Raw genomic sequence first — 19183 nt, 5'->3', positions numbered from 1 at the left:
TGCCATAACAAAATACCAAAGACTGGGTGGCTTCAACAACAGAAAATTATTTTCTCACAGTTTTGGAGGCTAGAAGTCCAAGATCAAGGTTCTGGTCGATTCAGTTTCTGGTCAGAGCTCTCTTCCTGGCTTTCAGATGGTTATTCTTGCTATGTCCTCACATGGCCTTTCTTTGATGTGTTCACATGGAGAGGGAGATGAACTCTCTGGTATTTCTTCTTTTTTTTAAATGTTTTTTTCATTTTTTTTCCTAAATTTTATATTTGAGAAAGAGACAGAGACAGAGCATGAGCAGGAGAGGGGCAGAGAGACAGAATTTGAGGCAGGCTCCAGGCTCCCAGTTGTCAGCACAGAGCCCAAAACGGGGCTCCAACTTACAAGCTGTGATCTGAGCCAAAGTCGGATGCTTAACTGAGCCACCCAGGTGACCCTCTGGTATTTCTTCTTATAAAGACACCATAATGATCAGAGCCCCTCTCTTATGATCTCATTTAACCTTAATTATTTCCTTCAAGGTCCTGTCTTTAAGTATAGCCACGTTGGGGGTTTAGGGCTTCAACATAAGAATGAGAGGGACACAGGGGCTCCTGGGTGGCTCAGTTGGTTAAGTGTCCAACACCAGCTCAGGTCATGATCTCACGGTTCGTGAGTTCATGCCCTGCATTGGGCTCTGTGCTGACAGCTGGAGCCTGGAGCCTGGAGCCTGGAACCTGCTTCAGATTCTGTGTCTCCCTCTCTCTCTGCCCCTCCCCTGCTCACGCTCTGTCTCTCTCTGCCTCTCTCTCTCTCAAAAAATGAGTAAACATTAAAAAAAAAAAAGTGGGTGCTTGGGTGGCTCCATCTGTTAAGCATCCAACTTCAGCTCAGGTCATGATCTCACAGTTTGTGGGTTTGAGCCCATGTGGGCCTCTGTGCTGACAGCTGGAATCTGGAACCTACTTTGGATTCTGTGTCTCCCTCTCTCTCTGCCCATCCACCCCCCACCCCCGCTCTCTCTCTCACACACACACACACACACACACTCTCTCTCTCTCTCTCTCTCTTTCTCTCTCAAAAATAAATAAACTTAAAAAAAAAAAAGAATGGGAGGGGCACATTCAGTCCATAATAAGCTCCCATACCTCCCTTTCTCATCCCCATGGCACATACTGCCAATCGATCACAGCACTCTTTCCTACTGAACTTGAATGAACTTCAGAACATTGTGTCCATCTTTCTCGAGGTCAAAGTCTCTCTGGAAACTAGGATGCATACATTTGACACAGTTTCCCCCAGGGAGTTACAGCCATAAGAGACTTAAATTCAGAGGAGAGAATAATTGTTGTTCTTGGATGAAAAAACAGTTCCAACTTGACTCTTTGACCCTCCAAGAGATTCTTAGTTACCTAGTACCTTTTTTTTTTTTTTTTAGTTTCTTTCTTTATTTTGAGAGAGAGAGAGCGCAAGCATGAGTAGGGGAGGGGCAGAGAGAGAAGGAGAGGGAGAGAATCCCAAGCAGGCTCCACACTGTCAGTGCAGAGACCAATGTGGGGCTGGGACGCAAGAACCCGTGAGATCATGACCTGCACTGAAATAGAGTCAGACGCTTAACCGACTGAGCCACCCAGACGCTTAACCGACTGAGTCAGACGCTTAACTGACTCAGGTAACTGAGTCCCCAGTTACTCAGTACCTTTAATGCATTTCTTTCCTGCTTAAACTAACTAGGATGCATTCTGTCACAGAGGCAACAGATACATTCCTACACTTTATGTGCTGATATGCTTAGCTCTGTGTAGTTTCCTAAATGTGCCAGGTGGTTCAATGCAGATCTGCTGTGATCCAACTTCTCCCTTTGTCTAAGGTTCCCTCCCCTCTCTCTCCTCCATCATACCAATTAGGAGGCTTTGGGCTGCAAGTAACATAAAAACTGTCAGAAAATGGCTTAAACAACGACAGTTTATTTTGTCAATAAAAAAGAAGTCTTTATGGGTCTTAAAAATTAAACACAGAATTACTACACGATCCAGCAATTCTCTGTCTGGATATATACCCAAAAGAAATGAAAGCAGGGTCCTGAAGAGATTAGTATGCACACGTTCATAGCAGCATTATTCACAACAGTCAACACGTGGAACAAACCTGTGTCTATTACAGATAAGTGGATAAGCAAAATATGGTATATCCATATAATGGAATATTATTCAGCCTTACAAAGGAAGGTAATTCTGACACATGATACATTATAGTTGAATTCTGAGGATATGCTAAGGGAAATAAGCCACAAAATGACAAATATCATATGATTCCACTGCTATGATGTGCCCAGAGAGTCTAAGATTGTCACAGACTGGACAATATTTTATTTGTCTTTGACTCATTAGTGCACAATAAAACACAGAAGAACATAGAAGGCACTTACTAAATGTTTGATGAATGATGAATGAATGCATGAATGAACGAATGAATGAGCAAATGAATGAGAGATGGCCTGTTCAGAGAAGCTGCTAATAAATGAGCTCAGAATGCTGAATCTAAAACCCACAAGGGAAACCAGAGTAGACCACATAATCATACTGGGCTGAGCCTGGGCTTTGTAGAAAGCTTAGGTGCAGAGAAAAGGCAACATCTCAGAAGTCAGATGAGGAAGGAGAAGGGGAAGGAGGCAGGGTGAGGGGTTTGCAATCCTCCCCCTGGGCTGGGGCTGTGTGCGTAACAAGCAGCTGATTTGGGGCAGAGATAGCCAGGAGAGCAGAAGTTCATAGGTCGGGAACTGGTCTACTAGTGGGCTAGATTGAAACATTTTCAATTTTTTGTAAGTTGTAGGAGCAACAAAACTTTGATTTCAAAGTTGCAAGTTGTTTTCATTTTTGCTATTATGATCTAACTTCCAGGCAGCCACATCAGCCTGCAGGTGCACATGAAATCCTATTAACATCACTAACTCAAAAGTTCTTGGTCTTGCCTCCATCTTCCACTTGCCCAAATAATTTAAACTCTCCCCAATTACTTATTTCCAAGAGTGTCCAAGGGATGTTAGACTTACCATTGGTAGAATGGGGGTTTCTGGGTTTGTTAGGTCTTTCCTTTCCTGCTCTAGCTTCCCTTTGTCACTGTGTCTGCCCAGGAAGTAGCTTGAGGGACTTTCGCCACTTTATGGTGCCTGCTGTGAAAATGTCAAGGCCCAAGCCCAGAACATTGTCCTTCAGAGCTCACAAAATGCTTCTAGCGGTCAGCAAATCTGGTAAGAATGGCCACCTCTCGAGCTAGGCCCCTAAGTAGCACTGCTTGGGCTCAGAATCTCTCATAAAATCAACTCTTAGCCCTAGTCCTCATCTCTTTCCTTTGGGCCTCCAACTAGTCTAAGATGCCAGGTTGGAAACAGGAGAGTTTTATGTTATAGTTAACTCAACAGATATTCCCCACCTCCTTCTCCTTTGCAGCCTCCACTATTGAGGTCAATAAAGCTAAATATTGCTTTTCTGGTCCCCGGCAGCCAGGGTTGGTTATATGACTCAATGAGACATGAGAGGGAGTCTTCTTTGTGCTTCCAGAATAGGTTTGCTTTTCTTGTTGGGAGAATAGATGAGTCTGTTGCCACACCTTCTCCCTGTGCGCACCCCCCCCCCCCCCCCCCACTGCCTTCTTCTTTCATTGAACATGGATACAATGCCTGGAAATGCAACAGCTGTCTCGTGACTATGGCCGAAAGAACAAGTGAATTCTTGTCCCTGAAATATTTGAGCCTCTGCAACGAGCTTTGAATTTCATTCCTCCAGGCTTCTGGTGAGAGAAAAAAAAATAGATGCCTATTTGTTTAAGGTACCATTTGTCAGTCAGTGAAGCCAAAAGCATGATCCTAGCTGTTACAAATTTGACTTTTGCACATCATGTGCTGACACTATGAAACCATCTCTTATAATCCAAGTTGTTCATTCATAAATCACCTGATGCACACTGCTCATTACTTGGTGGCTGTGCATGCCATTTGCTGCTACTGGAGGAAGGAGTCAGGTCTCCACCAAACTGGGGGGTATCTAAAGGCAGTTATTTAGGTGGCATTTTTGCTAGGATCAGGCCTGGTGGCAATCTCCCTCTGGCACTGTGTCCTGTCTCTGACTTCTTGACATGGCCCTACAGAAAAATGTAGAGGTTAAGGACAACCCAGCCCTGTATTCTAGCCCTCACAGTGTGGACCCCAATGAAAGGACAGATGCCTGAATTAACCTCCCAAGGTCAAGGGTGTTGGTAGTCTTCTCCTAGGTCACTGCTTTCCATTTAAAATTAAAACAATTTTTTAACGTTTATTCAATTTTGAGAGACAGAGAGAGATAGATCATGAGCGGGGAAGGGGCAGAGAGAGGCAGACACAGAATCCGAAGTAGGCTCCAGGCTCTGAGTTGTCAGCACAGAGCCCGACGCAGGGCTCGAACTCACAAACTGCAAGATCATGACTGGAGCCGAAGTCAGTCGCTCAACTGACTGAGCCACCCAAGTGACCCCCCCCCCATCTTCAATTTAAAATAGAGTGAGATTGGGGGCGCCTGGGTGGCTTATTCGGTTAAGCCTCCAACTTGGGCTCAGGTCATGATCTCACGGTTCGTGGGTTCGAGCCCCGCGTCAGGCTCTGTGCTGACAGCTCAGAGCCTGGAGCCTGCTTTGGATTCTGTGTCTCCCTCTCTCTCTCTGCCCCTAACCCACTCGCATTCTGTCTCTGTCTCTCTCAAAAATAAATAAACATCAAAAAAATAAATAAATAAAATAGAGGTCAGGAATGTCATGAGAGAATAAAGTCCTCTCCCCTTAAAACATTTAAAAGTAATATTTTTGTTGTTGCAAACTGTATTTTATGTAATTTTGAAGACTTTGGCATTTATTTCATAAAACTGAATTCCAGGGAAAAGACATGGATATTCAGCCACAAAAGAAATAGGAAGTTTGATAAGCTGGTGACCTATTTGAAATAATTGAGTCAATATGGCCACTAAAATGGAAGCCTCTAGTTTGCTGTGTTGTTGCTTTAAGCCACGTGAGGTCATCCTTATGAGGACACTCTAGGGCTATCTGTGCAGATATGGAGGAAAGGCTGACGGAGAGGGGCCAGGAAGAGTGGAATCAAAATCCAAAGGCATTTACTACTGCATTTGAATGGAGGGCGAGATGTGCCACTATCTCTTAGCACCCTTACCCCAAATAATCCTTGTTAGTAGATGTCTTATCTGCAGCCACACCAAACAAATACTTTAGTGAAATTGCTGGGGGAAGAGGGGGGTGGCTCTGAGGATCTTCTAGTAGTGAGCAAAAGACAGAGAGAAGCAATAGTTGCTCATACTGATCACACCTGAAATGTAATAGCTATTTTGTCTGGTGTGCTAGTTTGGTGTATATTTACATTAAGAGTAGAAATATATGTTAAGGCTTTTTGCGAATTTTCTGGAAACCTCCAAATATTCAACTTTATTTTTCCATGGAGTCTGGAATTCTACAATAGGAATTCTCCTAACTTAAAGGTTTTTAGGAACCCAAAATCTATGATTTGCATAATAGTACTGTATGTATTTAGTGCTGTTTAAGAATTAATATCACAGGGGCACCTGACTGGCTTAGTTGGTCAAGTGTGTGACTCTTGATCTGGGGGTCGAGTTCGAGTCCCACATTGGGTGTAGAGATTACGAAAAAAAAATAAACTTAAAAAAATTAATATTGCCAAGCTTGATGAAATGTTTAAAATGAAAAAAGCTAGGGCACCTGGGTGGCTCAGTCAGTTAAGCGTCCGACTTCAGCTCAGGTCATGATCTCATGGCCTGTGAGTTCGAGCCCTGTGTTGGGCTCTGTGCTGACAGCTCAGAGGCTGAAGCCTGCTTCGGATTCTGTGTCTCCCTCTCTCTCTGTCCCTTCCGCGCTCACACCTCTCTCTCTCTCTCCCCCAAAAGTAAATAAACATTAAAAAAATAATAAATAATAATAAAATGAAAAAAAGCTGTCTTTCATGTAGTGTTTGGGAAGAGAAGATATAAGGAGACAACAGCTCCTCCCTCCATTTTTCTATACCAGGTCTTCTCAACTATGGCACTATTGACATTTTGGCTGGGATAATTCTCTGCTCTTGGGGACTGTCCTGTACGTTGTAGGATGTTTAGCAACATTTCTGGCCAACAGCATCTCCCAGTTGTGATAACCAAAAATGTCTCCAGACATTGCTGAGTGGCCTCTAGGAGGCATGATCACCTCCCATTGAGAATCCGTGCTGTATATGAATACATCTTCAGTAAAATGGCAGGTGTCTGTGTTTGTAAACCTGCCAAAAACTGCGATCCATGTGGTTCAGACCCTGAGTAGGTAGGGTTCAAAAAAGCAAAGTCTTGTAAGAATTCTACTTTAAAAAAATTTATTTATTTGTTTATTTTGGGGGGAGCAGAGAGGCAGAGAGAGGGCGAGAGAGGGCGAGAGAGAGAATCCCAAGCAGCTCCACACTATCAGCGCAGTGCCCAACATGGGGCTCGATCTCACAATCCATGAGATCATGACCTGAGCTGAAATCAAGAGTCAGACGCTTAACCGACTGAGTCACCCAGGTGCCCCAGGAATTCCACTTTTAAATCTCAAGGAATATGAATGGGATCCAAGTATGTAATCCACAGCATCTTTCACCAAAATACTTTTCCTCTTCTCTAATATTCAACCATTCCATTCCTCACTCTCGTTCCCCACCAATAGTGTGCTCTCCCATCCACCCACTCTCTCCCTTCTTCTCCCTCTCCTACATGATGCATCTGAACACATTCATGCCCCCTGCTCTCCGTGGCCTCTTTCTCCTTGCAACCTACCTGTGTGGCTTATACCACTTCCATCCCTCTCCCCTCCCCCTGGTTGTGTGGTGGAATTCCCAAAGATCTGGTCTGGACCCTGCAAGCTCTTCTCCACAGTTGGGTGTGGGTGGATGGGAGGAACTGAGCAGCTAAGCGGCACCACATTTAGCAACGGGGAGGAGGACGGGAAGAGCTGGCGACACTCCTGAGTGTGAAGGGTTGCAGATTTTTTCACCCTCCTCACAAATGCGCAAGAGAAGATGCAGCATTTTCATGTCTCTAAAATAGTTTTTGTCTTCCTGATGAGCCTCTAACCACCGAAGGGAGAGAAAAGTATTCCGGCACACAATTTAAACAGACATTTTAGGTAAATGGTCCTCCTTAGGTAAATGCATCCTCCTTTTCTGTCTCATCGAGATGGTGGAGTTGTGGCTAGCAGACCCTGCAGGGACAGAGAAAAGATAGGATCCTCAGGTCCATGCAGAATCTTGTGCATCTTTGTTGATTTCTGCTGTGGGTGGGTGGTCTGGACGCTTCCTGGGTTGTATCCAATCCATCTCTGGAAGTTCTGTGAGCTCTGCTGAGGCTGTAACTACAGTACCTAAGGCCTCGTCCCTCCTGCCTTGGAAGGCCTGCTTCTGCTCCCTGATGACTCAGTCTCTGCTCTGGCTGCTGCTGCAGACCCCACATCCTCTATCTGGCTCTTGCCTAGGGTGTCCACCCCCAGTCTTACTGCTGATTCACCTTTTCCTTGGCCTATGCTTGGAGGCCTGCTGGCTCTTGATTCAGCTACTTTCCAGGCCTCTTCTCTGGAGCAGATGGGAACTCCTTGGTCCAATTTATTCCATACTGGTCCTGGAGGCAGCCCAGGAAATCACATTTTGCTTCTCTCCCAGCAGAATGATGCTATGCTGTTGAGGAAGCCATTCCCGGGGTGATGCCAATCACCTGCAACGTCAGGCCCTCTCAGAGTCCCAAAGATGAAGTCTTTGGAAACCCCTAACCTTTCCCCCACCCACCTCACAAACCTCCTTGCTTTGGGTGGAACCAAGAGAAGGGAGATTAGGCTCACCTCTGAGGGCTACGCTACCTTACTTCCCCTTCTTTCTTAGATAGTCCACTAGAACTGATAGGGTAGGCATTCCTCCTTCTCTTCCTCTTTACTCCAGGACTTCCCTTCGTAAGAACTCTATGATCAAGTTGGCTTTTGATATGTTAACAAGACAGAGAAGAGAATCTAGACTATCTTTTCTCCTTTACAAAGCCTAGTTTTAAGATAATCTGGCTGAAAAATTCAAAAATCTCATTTGGAAACAGACACTTAACTTTTGCTTTCTCTGTTTCTCTTTTTCTTTCTATTCCTCCTATAACAATCCTAAGCTTCCCTGAACAACTGGAAACCGCTGGAGGTATGGGGTGGAGAGAGGTCAGCATAAGGAAATATACAAGAAAACAGCATCTTCGTCTATTTCAAAACTATATTATCACCATTATATACGTTGATAATTTTTCATGCCACATGTTATGTTCTAATGTGGTTGTTCCATTGAGGCCTGCAAGGCTGAGACCGCAGCCCTGTGGGTAGACCACATCTGTCCAGTGAATGGCCGGAAGAAGACGTAGGTCCTCAGACAGGAAACCAGACTCTGAGGGCAAATCTTAACAGAGAGAGGAGAAAGGGCTCTTTGCTATCCTTGAACTCACAGGAGCCTCAGGACTAGGACAGTTCTCCTATTTTCTCTCAATGGGGTCAGGCCAGGACTTGCAAAGGGAGACTTCTTTGTAGGGCTGAGCTTCTCTGACTCTACAATTCACAAGTTTGCTGTGCTAACATGTTTTTTTGTTGTTGTTTTTGTTTTTTGTTTTTTGTTTTTTTTTTTTTGTGTATGCTAACATGGTTTTAATGGGAGGGCCAACATAGGGCTATCAACTTTTTATTCTGCAAAGCGAAATGTTAGAAACAAGCCACTGTTTATATCATCAATGTTCATTTTTTTTTTTTAAAGGACCTTTAACACCTAAAAAGTTGGTGATTTTGTTTTAAGGAAGGCATCATTTATTGACAAGAGAAAAAGTCACTTCAGATGCCTGGAATGGCAGGGGGGGGGAAAGGCATTGAACAGAAGCAGGAAAGGGAGATAGGCAATGTCTCGTCCGGGGTGGACTTATACTTCTTTGGCTACAGGATTTGCACAGGGACAACTGGGGAGCAAGACGGAAAGAAAGTTACAGCATGTCATGGAGAACCTGAGTGACAGAGAGTGAGAAACTAGAATGTCAGCTTTGAGAGAGCTAGAGTTTCTGACTGTGTCATGAGAAGGGAATTGCCAGGAAGAAAACCATATTTGGGAGATTGAAGTTAAAGGTTTTGTGCAGCCTCTGATGAAATTACTGCATTTTGAGAGAGAGAGCGAGAAGAAGGAAAGGCATTTTGAAGAGAAAGGATGGAACCCATCCCAGGCTTTGGCTGAAGTGTAACATTTCATGGGAGATGAACGAAGCACTTTCCCTCTATTGGTTATTTTGTCTGTTGGATACCACGGCCGGGCTGATTTTAAAGAGTGCCACAGATACTCCTGATAACTTAACAGATCTGCACAGGATAGATTTTAACATTTTAGACAATTCCCTTCTTATGCGGGGGGGGGGGGGGGGGGGGGGGAGGGAGAGAGAGAGAGAGAGAGAGAGAATGAGTGAGGGAGGGGCAGATAGAGAGGGAAACAGGATCTGAAGCAGGCTCTGTGGCACAGAGCCTGATGTGGGGCTCAAACCCATGAACCATGAGATCATGACCTAAGCCAAAATTGGACGCTTAACCAACTGAAGCCACCCAGGCACCCTGCCCCCCGATTTTTGCATTTTTAAATTTGACTTCATTTCATCAGCTAAACGTACTATTTTCTTACCTTTTCTCTATTAAATACTAGCTTTGTTTAATGCCATTGTCTACACTTCAGATAAGAGAATCTTCTACATTAAACTGTAGTCCAATATCTGTTGCACAAGCGTTGTCAGGGAATGGAACAATTAATAAAATTACCTTGTGTGCTCTGCATGAGTCACTTGCAGACACGGACATTTGTGATAGAAATACAGTCTATAGTGATGGTGTGGTGATTTCATCAATAAAAGATTATAGAAAAGAAACTTCAGGAACCTGAAGTTCCTTAGTCATTATTGTAAACATCTGTTATTACGCTGGAAAAGAAAGCATGAACATGATAGCTAACAGAATCCTGGCCAAAGATGTTACTAATTATGCTTCATAGGGACACATATATTTTTAAAGGCTATATGTCAAACACATATGCACCCCTTGGCCTATTCGTCCATTTTAGGAGAAATTCTTATTGACTTCATATTGTTGAGTTCCCTCATCTCTTGTCAGTGGTTTTATTGTGCCAGTGTTAAAACGGGGTTGTTGGCTTGCTTATCTCTACTTCTGGACAGATTTCCAAACTCTTAAAAAAAATTTTTTTTTAACATTTATTTTTGAGAGACAGAGAGAGACAGAGCATTTCACTCTTTAATTCATTTGAAATTAATTTTACCATATGGTTGGAACCAAACTTTACATATTTCCCCCCAACAGGCAAGAATCTCAACACCATTTGTTTAATAGGCCATTTACTTTTCATTGGTTTGTATTCCTTCTTTTATTATAAACTACACAATCCTATATGTAATTACAATTTTATGACTTTCATTTCTGTTCCCTTAATCGGCCTGTCAATTACTGTGCCAATACCACACATATTTGACCACAATAACTATTTAATAACTTTTAATATCTAAGTCTTCCTTATTGCTAATTGCCTTTGGAATTTTTCCTCATCTTTTCTTGTTTGCTTTTTCTTCCAGATGAACTATTAGAATCATCTGCCATTTCTCAAAATGCAATAGAATAGAATTTTGATTTTCCCCTTACATCTTATTCAACAAGTATGTACGTATGTATGTATTTTTAAAAAGATTTTATTTTTTTAAGTAATCTCTACACCCAATGTGGGTCTTAGACTTACAACCCCAAGATAAAGAGTCACATGCTCTACTGACTGAGCCAGCCAGGCACCCCTCAACAAGTATTTATTAATTGATATAAAGGAACTCATCAATGTTGACCAAATAATAACGGCAGTAACATTTGTAAGTCTATATTTCCTTATATTTGCAAAGTGCTTTAAATGTACTAGGGGCGCCTGGGTGGCTCATTGGGTTAAGTGTCTGACTTTTGATTTTGGCTCAGGTCATGATCTCACTGTCCTGAGATAGAGCCCAGCATCAGGCTCCCATGCTGAGCTTAAGATTCTCTCTCTCCTTTTCCCTCTGCCCCTCCCCCACATGTCCTCTCTCTCCCTCTCTCTCTCTTTCTCTCTCTCAAAAAGAACCCAAAACCATATTGTTCATCAAGAAGTTTCAGAATACTTGAAAACAAGATAATTAAGGCAGGTGTAAAGAGGGGGGAAAAATCTCTTCAATGTAAACCCAGAGGGGAATAGGCTGGTTGATTATAAATAGGATTCAGAAAATCAGAAAATTGAAAGTTATATAAGAGGTCAAGGCAGAAATTGGGGAAAAGGACACATGGGCTTAGACAGTCACATACTCTAAAAGGAGACTCAGAGTATTAACAGGTACTGGGTTAACATCTCAGTGGAGGGCATTCTGGGTTCTGGGTTCATGTTCCATGGATCTGAGATAGCAGCTCTGCAACTGGGTTGGATAAACTGTCTTTGTGGAAGATAGGGAAAAAAGTTTGGGTGTGATAAAGTAAATCAACCATACTATTAAATGCTAGAGTTAAATATAAGTTGCATAATCATCATTATAATTTATATTTGTTGTTTATTCTATTGGATAAATTAAGAGATTTTAATTAAAAACTAAGATAATGTAATTAAATTTGTAAACAGAGTTTGAATGTTAAGTGAATTTGATTTCCTACATCAATAAGTTTATTTATTTTTGAGAGAGAGAGAGAGAGCATGAGAGAATGCAAATGGGGGAGGGGCAGAGAGTGAGGGGGAGACCGATGATCCAAAGCAGGCTCCATACCATCAGCACAGAGCCTGATGCAGGGCTCAAACTCATGAACCGTGAGATCATAACCTGAGCTGAAGTTGGACAGTCAATGACTGAGCCACCCAGGTGCCCGAACATCAATAAGTTTCATTTCATGTATTTATTACTTTTTGACGGATTTAGCAAGATTTTTTTTTCTAGTTAATATCGTTTTAAAAGTTTTTAAAGTTTTATTTTAATTCCAGCTGGTTAATGTACAGTGTTATATCTCAGGCGTGTAATATAGTGATTCAACACTTCCATACAGCACCCGGTGCTCATCACAACAAGGGCACTCTTTAGTCCCCATCGCCTATTTCACCCATCCCCCACCCACCTCCCCTCTGGTAACCATCAGTTTGTTCTCTATAGTTAACAGTCTGTTTCTTGGTTTGCCTCTCTCTCTCTCTTTTTTTTTTTCCTCCCTTTGCCTATTTGTTTTGTTTCTTAATTTCCACATATGAATGAAATCATATGGTATTTGTCTTTCTCTGACCTATTTGGCTTAGCATTATACTCTCTAGCTCCAGCTATGTCACTGCAAATGGCAAGATTTCATTCTTTTAAAAAAGTTTATTTTAGGGGTGCCTGGGTGGCGCAGTCGGTTAAGCGTCCGACTTCAGCCAGGTCACGATCTCGCGGTCCGTGAGTTCGAGTCCCGCGTCGGGCTCCGGGCTGATGGCTCAGAGCCTGGAGCCTGTTTCCGAATCTGTGTCTCCCTCTCTCTCTGCCCCTTGCCTGTTCATGCTCTGTCTCTCTCTGTCCCCAAAATAAATAAACGTTGAAAAAAAAAATTAAAAAAAAAAGTTTATTTTAGAGAGAGAGTGAGAAGGGGAGAGGGGCAGAAGAAGAGAGAGAATCTTTAGCAGTCTCCATTCTCAGCACAGAGTCTGACAAGGGGCTTGATCCCATGACCCTGGGATCATGCCCTGAGCCAAAATTAAGGTTTGGATGCTCGATCAAGTGAGCCACCCAGGCGCCCCAACATGTCATTCTTTTTTATGGCTGGATAATATTCCATTGCATATATCCAGTCATCCATTGATGGACACTTGGAATGCCTCCATATCTTGGCTATTATAAATAATGCTGCTATAAACACAGGGGTGCATGTATCCCTTTGAATTAGTGTTTTTTGGGGCACCTGAGTGACTCAGTCAGTTAAGAGTCTGACACTTGATCTCGGCTCAGGTCATGACCTCACAATTTGTGAGATCCAGCCAAGCGTTGGGCTCTGGGCTGATAGCATGGATCCTGCTTGGAATTCTCTGTCTCTCTCTTTCCCTCTCTCTGTTTCTTCCCCCCTCTCTTTCAAAAAATAAATAAGCATTTGAATTAGTGTTTTGTATTCTTTGGGTAAATACCCAGTAGTGCGACTGTATAAGGCAGTTCTATTTCTAACTTTTTGAGGAAACTCCATACTGTTTTCCAGAATGGCTGCACCAGTTTGCATTCCTACCAACAGTGCACTAGTGTTCCTTTTTCTCCACATCCTCAACCAACACTTGTTGTTTCTTGTGTTATTGATTTTTGCCATTCTGACAGGTGTGAGGTGATATCTCATTGTATTTGATTTGTATTTCCCTGATGGTAAGTAATAACGGACATCTTTTCATGTGTCCATTAGCCATCTGGATGTCTTCTTTGGAGAAATGTCTGTTCATGTCTTCTGCCCACTTTCTAATTGGATTATTTGTTTTTGGGGTGTTGACTTGTATAAGTTCTTTGTATATTTTGGATACTAACCCTTTATTTGATATGTCATTTGCAAATATCTTCTCCCATTCTGTGGGCTGCATTCTAGTTTTGCTGATTGGTTGGATTTAGCAAGATTTTGTTTGTTAAGTTTATAACTGTTTTATGAGGTAACTGAAACGCCTGAGAGGATTTGACACTAAATTTGTAAATGTTGTCTTAGGGGTGCCTGGGTGGCTCAGTCAGTTAAGCAGAAGGACTCTGGATTTTGGCTCAGGTCAGGATCTCATGGTTCATGGGTTCAAGCCCCATGTCGGGCCCTGTGCTGACAGTGCAGAGCTTGCTTGGAATTCTCTCTCTCCCTCCCTCTCTCTGCCCCTCCCCTGCTCACATTCGTTCTCTCTCAAAACAAATTAAAAAACTTAAAAAAATTTTTTTTTAATTCTTGTAAGAAAAATTTGTAAATGTAGTAAATGCTTAAGGGTATTTAGCTAGGTCAATTAAAAAAAATTTTTAATGCTATTTTTGAGAGAGAGACAGAGTCAGAGAGCGAGCAGGGGAGGGGCAGAGAGAGGAGACACAGAATCTAAAGCAGCTCCGGGCTCTGAGCCATCAGCACAGAGCCTGACTCAGGGCTCAGACCCTCGAACCGTGAGATCATGATCTGAGCCAAAGTCGGACACTCAACCGACTGAGCCACCCAGGTGCCCCAGGTCAATTTATAGAAATAGTTATTGTTGGGGGCGCCTGGGCGGGTCAGTCGGTTAAGCGTCCGACTTTGGCTCAGGTTGTGATCTCGCGGTCTGTGAATTCAAGCCCCACGTCGGGCTCTGTGCTGACAGCTCAGAGCCTGGAGCCTGCTTCCGATTCTGTGTCTCCCTCTCTCTCTGACCCTCCCCCCGTTCATGCTCTGTCTCTCTCTGTCTCAAAAATAAATAAACGTTAAAAAAAAAAAAGAAATAGTTATTGTTAGGAGAATATCACCTCTCTCAAGGGTGAGAGAAAATAATTATTTTTTATACTTTCGAATGTATGTATTTATGAATAAAACAACTCTGTTTACAAGTGACTTTAAGCTTATTTTTCTAACTTAAATGAACTAAATATTGATTCAGATGCATGTCAACCTGTGTATTTCTTCCTGCGCTCCAAAATCTACTTTGCACCTTAAAAACTCAATTGTAGTAAGATACCCAACTCATCTAGGTTTTCTGGAAACTACTTTGGTTTTAAAACTGGGAATCGTGGCAAACGGGGGCAGGAGGTCACTGTTCTTGGCAGACAATCCTCTGACCTTCACAACAGCCCTGGGGCAACCCGATGTGAAACCTGTGTGCAGGGTTATTATTCCCATTAACAGAGGCAGCAACTGGGCTCAGAGAAGTTAGCATGGTTTGGCCAAGGCCATAGTTTGGTTTACAATTTATCCACCTTTCTCACGTCCTTTTTCTACTTAATGTGATTGGTTGATTTACTTCTGAGGTCTTTCCTTCCTCTCCAGTGGAGAACTTAGTTTCTTCCTTCTAGAATAAATGAGTTTTATTTTCACCTGGAGGAGTCATGGTCTAGGATTAACTTCAGCAGTAACCCCTAGAAATTCTTTTGTAGAGACATTCAGGGAGGTTGCCTTAGTCTTTGTAAGATGGGTAGAAACAAAGGTTACGAAGCTGTTCAGTGCATGGATTACGGGGCATTTTAAAAATAATTTTGTTTGTTGATTATTTAAAATATGTTACTACTTATAATTAGCTTTTTAAAAAGTTTTTATTTATTTAGAGAGACAGAAATAGGATGAGTGGGGGAGGGCCAGGGAGAGAAGGGGAGAAGGAGAATCCCGAGCAGGCTCCCCACTATCAGCATAGAGCCCAAACTGTGAGATCGTGACCTGAGTTGAAACTAAGAGCCAGATGCTTAACCAGCTAGGCCACCCAGGCACCCCAGTACTTCATTCTTTCATATGGATGAATAATATTCTGCAGTGTGGCTATACCACATTTTATTTATCTTTTCATCCGTTGATGGGCATTTGGATTGTTTATACTTTTTTGGCTATTACGAATCATGCTGACGTGAACACTGGCGTACAAGTCTGTGTGTGGATATATACTTTCGTTTCTCTTGAGTATTTACTTAGGAGTGGAATTGCTGGGTCCTCTACTAACTCTATATTCAATATTTTGAGGAACTTCCAGACTGTTTCCAAAAAGGTTGCACCACTTTACATTCCCACTAGCAATGCATAAGGGTTCCAATTTCTCTACATGATCCCTAAATCTTGTTATTACCTGTTTTGTTGTTGTTGTTGTTTTGTTTTTTCGATTATAGCCATCTAGTGGGTGTGAGGTGGTATCTCATTGCGGTTTTGATCTGCATTTCCCTGATGATTAGTGGTGTGGAGCATCTTTTCATATGCTTATTAGCCATTTGTATATTTTCTTTGGAAAAATGTCTGTGTAGATCATTGGTCCATTTAAAAAATGGGTTATGTATCTTTTTATAATTGAGTCGTAATTGTACTTTATATATTCTAGATATGTCCTTTACCAGATATATGATTTTAAAATATTTTCTACCATTCTTAGGGTTCTCTTTGCATTTTCTTGATGATATCCTTTGAATCACCGAAGTTTTTAATTTTGACAATGTCCAACTGACCTATTTTTTTTTTCTTTTGCTGCTTTTGCCTTTGGTGTCATATTTAAAGTATAATTCACTTTTAAAAGTTACCATGATATGAAAATAGTATTCATTATGTGATAAGAATGAATACATGCTTTTTGTGTATATATATTTGATATAATATATTATATATTTTATATTGTAAAAATATTTTATAATTTTATACTTTTACATAATACATATATTTTGTACATGTACTAAATAATTTCAATATCTTGAATTTATATATACATACTCATTGACTAGAAATCCAGAAAACAAGGTGTGACCTTAGCAGACCATTGAAGAAGAGAGGAACTTTCTTTTTTCCATTTAGCTAGGTTACTATTTATTATTAAAGAGTACAGTTAGGGAAAGCCAAATGGAAGAGATGCTTAGGGCAAGAAATGGGGAAAAGGACATGAAGCTTGCGTGCCCTCCTTGGGCACGTGCCACTTTCCCTGCATATCCACGTTTGCCAACCTGGAAGCTCTCCAAGTTCTGTGCTTTTGGGTGTGTTTGTTTGCTCGTTGGTTTGCTAGAGAGGCATCTTCTATCTGGGGAAATTGCTAAAGAAGTTGGAGGAGGAGGGATGGGATCAAGGGGATGGATTTTATCCATGTGAATGGCAACACTGTTGTAACAAGAACAGGAAATTTGAGAAAACTTTTGTGAGCGTCTGCGATCTGAAAACAGTTTTCACCTGGAAAAGGGTTAGGCCCAGGAAGCACCATGAAGAGGTTTTCTAGAATTAAGGAGGAGAAATTCATAGCTTTACTCACAAGTACCATCAGATTTGGTGAGTTCTTTAAAACCAGAATTGGTGGAAATTTGTTTTTCTTAGGACTGGACACTAGATGTCTCAGTTACCTTGAGTCTGCAATGAGAAACGAGAAATTTATAAAAAAGGTTGGCACAGGGGCGCTTGGGTGGCTCAGTCGGTTAAGCGGCCGACTTCGGCTCGGGTCATGATCTCACGGTCCGTGAGTTCGAGCCCTGTGTCGGGGTCTGTGCTGACAGCTCAGAGCCTGGAGCCTGTTTCAGATTCTGTGTCTCCCTCTCTCTGACCCTCCCCCATTCATGCTCTGTCTCTCTCTGTCTCAAAAATAAATAAACGTTAAAAAAAAAAGGTTGGCACAGGAACTGTGCTATTTAATCTTGCATATGATGTAGCTTTTTATCTGGGGTATTGGAATTTCATTTCAATTAAACTTTTTTTTTGAAACCTGGCTACAGATAGTTGTTACCTTTGAAATTCTTAACTAAGAACTCATTAAAATATCGGTAATGTACTGTAATTTCCTGGATGAGGAAATGAAATGAAAGATATTTAAAGATCTGTTGAGAGACTTAGATGAAAGTGGAATTGGAAATCAGGGTAGAACCAGAAATTACCAGCTCTCTACATCGTCCTCTAGAAAGCAGTTATTTCCACTGAGTAATGTACAAGATCTTTGTTAATAGAAAAAAAGAAAATGCTCTAGATGAGACAGATATATTTAACGGACGTATGAATGATGTGGAGAGAGAAGCACTGGATTAGGAGCCCAAAGATGTGATTTTTTAAGAGTTAAATCACTGCTTTTATGTTCCAAGATGCCATTCAAATTCCCTCCATCTGGGCCTTGTTTTCCTCCAGCCTCTAGAGAGTTCAACATTCTTTTCCTGGAGGAAGAACTCAAGAACCAATGGAATTCTCATGGCCAATATACAACTTACTATTGTTTTTGGGAATGACAAGGGTCAAGAAAGGCATATCCATTAAACTATAAAACGTTTGTCTATGTGTCCCTGAAATTATCTTCAGTGCCTCTAATGGTACACATTTCCTGCTCTTGGGGGAAGTGGGCTCCAATTATTGCAGGCAAATGTGGAGACAAGGAGAAAGGATGAGGGTAGCAAAACGCTGAAGAAGGTAGAAAAGAGGCCAAGAGAGCCCATGAGAATGATTATGATCCAGCATACATCAGTTCTTTCACTCAGTCGGTCCCAGGCACTCCTCCCAAACCTGGGAGGGAGGGAAAAGAGTGCCACCATGTGGACTCAGGGTGATCCCTGGAGGTGAACTGATCACAACAGGTACAACTCACTCTCTGGCCCTCTGGTCCTGCCATTTCTCTCCTGCTCATTCACATATGCTAATCCTGATCTCCCTCTCTGACACACACACACACACACACACACACACACACACACACACACTACATCCAGGGTAGCCTTGGTCCTGCCCGCATAACTGCAGAGAGAGGGTGGGAATAAAAGGCTAATTGTTAGTACATGAGCCTCTTAGGTGACATTTTTGCTACTTCCTGGGAAATCACCCCTTGCCCTCGGTCTCTGGCCCTCCCAGGGTCATTGCCCACCCCCACATGCCTCCCTCACAGAGTCATTTATCCAGGCTCATGTGGGTGTGCTCTTGAGGTGGAGCTAGCAAGGGAAGCTGAAGGGTACTCAGTCCTGGTCCCAGACTGCTGAGTTTCACTAAGAAGGAACAAGTGATGGCTGTTCTGCCAGGCCACACAATGAGCCGCTTTCTCCGAGAGCCATGACCTTTACCCAGGAAGAGGCCGACACACTTATCAAGTCTCTACATTTGCTGGAGAGAATCTGTGGTAAACAGAGCAAGAAGGCCTTCATTGTCACCGATAGCCTGTAGAAGCTACTAGAGCTTTATATGCAGGGCCCTTGGTTGCCTGGTCAATGGCTATCATCCAATTTTACTGTGGAAATGGATTATTTAAAGTTAAAAAATAATTTATTTAGTTGAATTTGGATTGGTCTGGATGATCGCCAGTGACTGCCAATGTGTCCATGCCATAGAAAACATGCTGGTTGCTCCCTCATAATTTTTGTCTTCACTTCCCATGCTCAAAGAACCCTGATTTTGTACAGTTATTTGGTGACCATGAGTCAATCCCAGAGGCTAACCCTTATTGCAGCCATGCTTTTCTTCCTTGCCAGCGATTGGTCTAAATTGTGGA

General features: G+C 42.3%; 1 protein-coding gene across 5 annotated transcripts in view; it reads right to left on the bottom strand.

Annotated features, from left to right (window-relative positions):
• Nucleotides 1–5865: 5865 nt before the first annotated feature.
• Nucleotides 5866–19183, bottom strand: part of ZBTB38 (zinc finger and BTB domain containing 38) — a 170999-nt gene continuing 157681 nt past the window's right edge. For all 5 annotated transcript variants that reach the window (XR_007155499.1, XR_007155500.1, XR_007155503.1 and 2 more), the window contains one exon: nt 5866–7230. The gene's annotated coding sequence lies outside the window, so the exon portion shown is untranslated. The remainder of the gene's footprint in view (nt 7231–19183) is intronic.

Source organism: Prionailurus viverrinus, chromosome C2, assembly GCF_022837055.1.
Source record: "Prionailurus viverrinus isolate Anna chromosome C2, UM_Priviv_1.0, whole genome shotgun sequence".
NCBI classification, from domain to species: Eukaryota; Metazoa; Chordata; class Mammalia; order Carnivora; family Felidae; genus Prionailurus; species Prionailurus viverrinus.
This window is presented reverse-complemented; position numbering and strand designations above follow the sequence as displayed.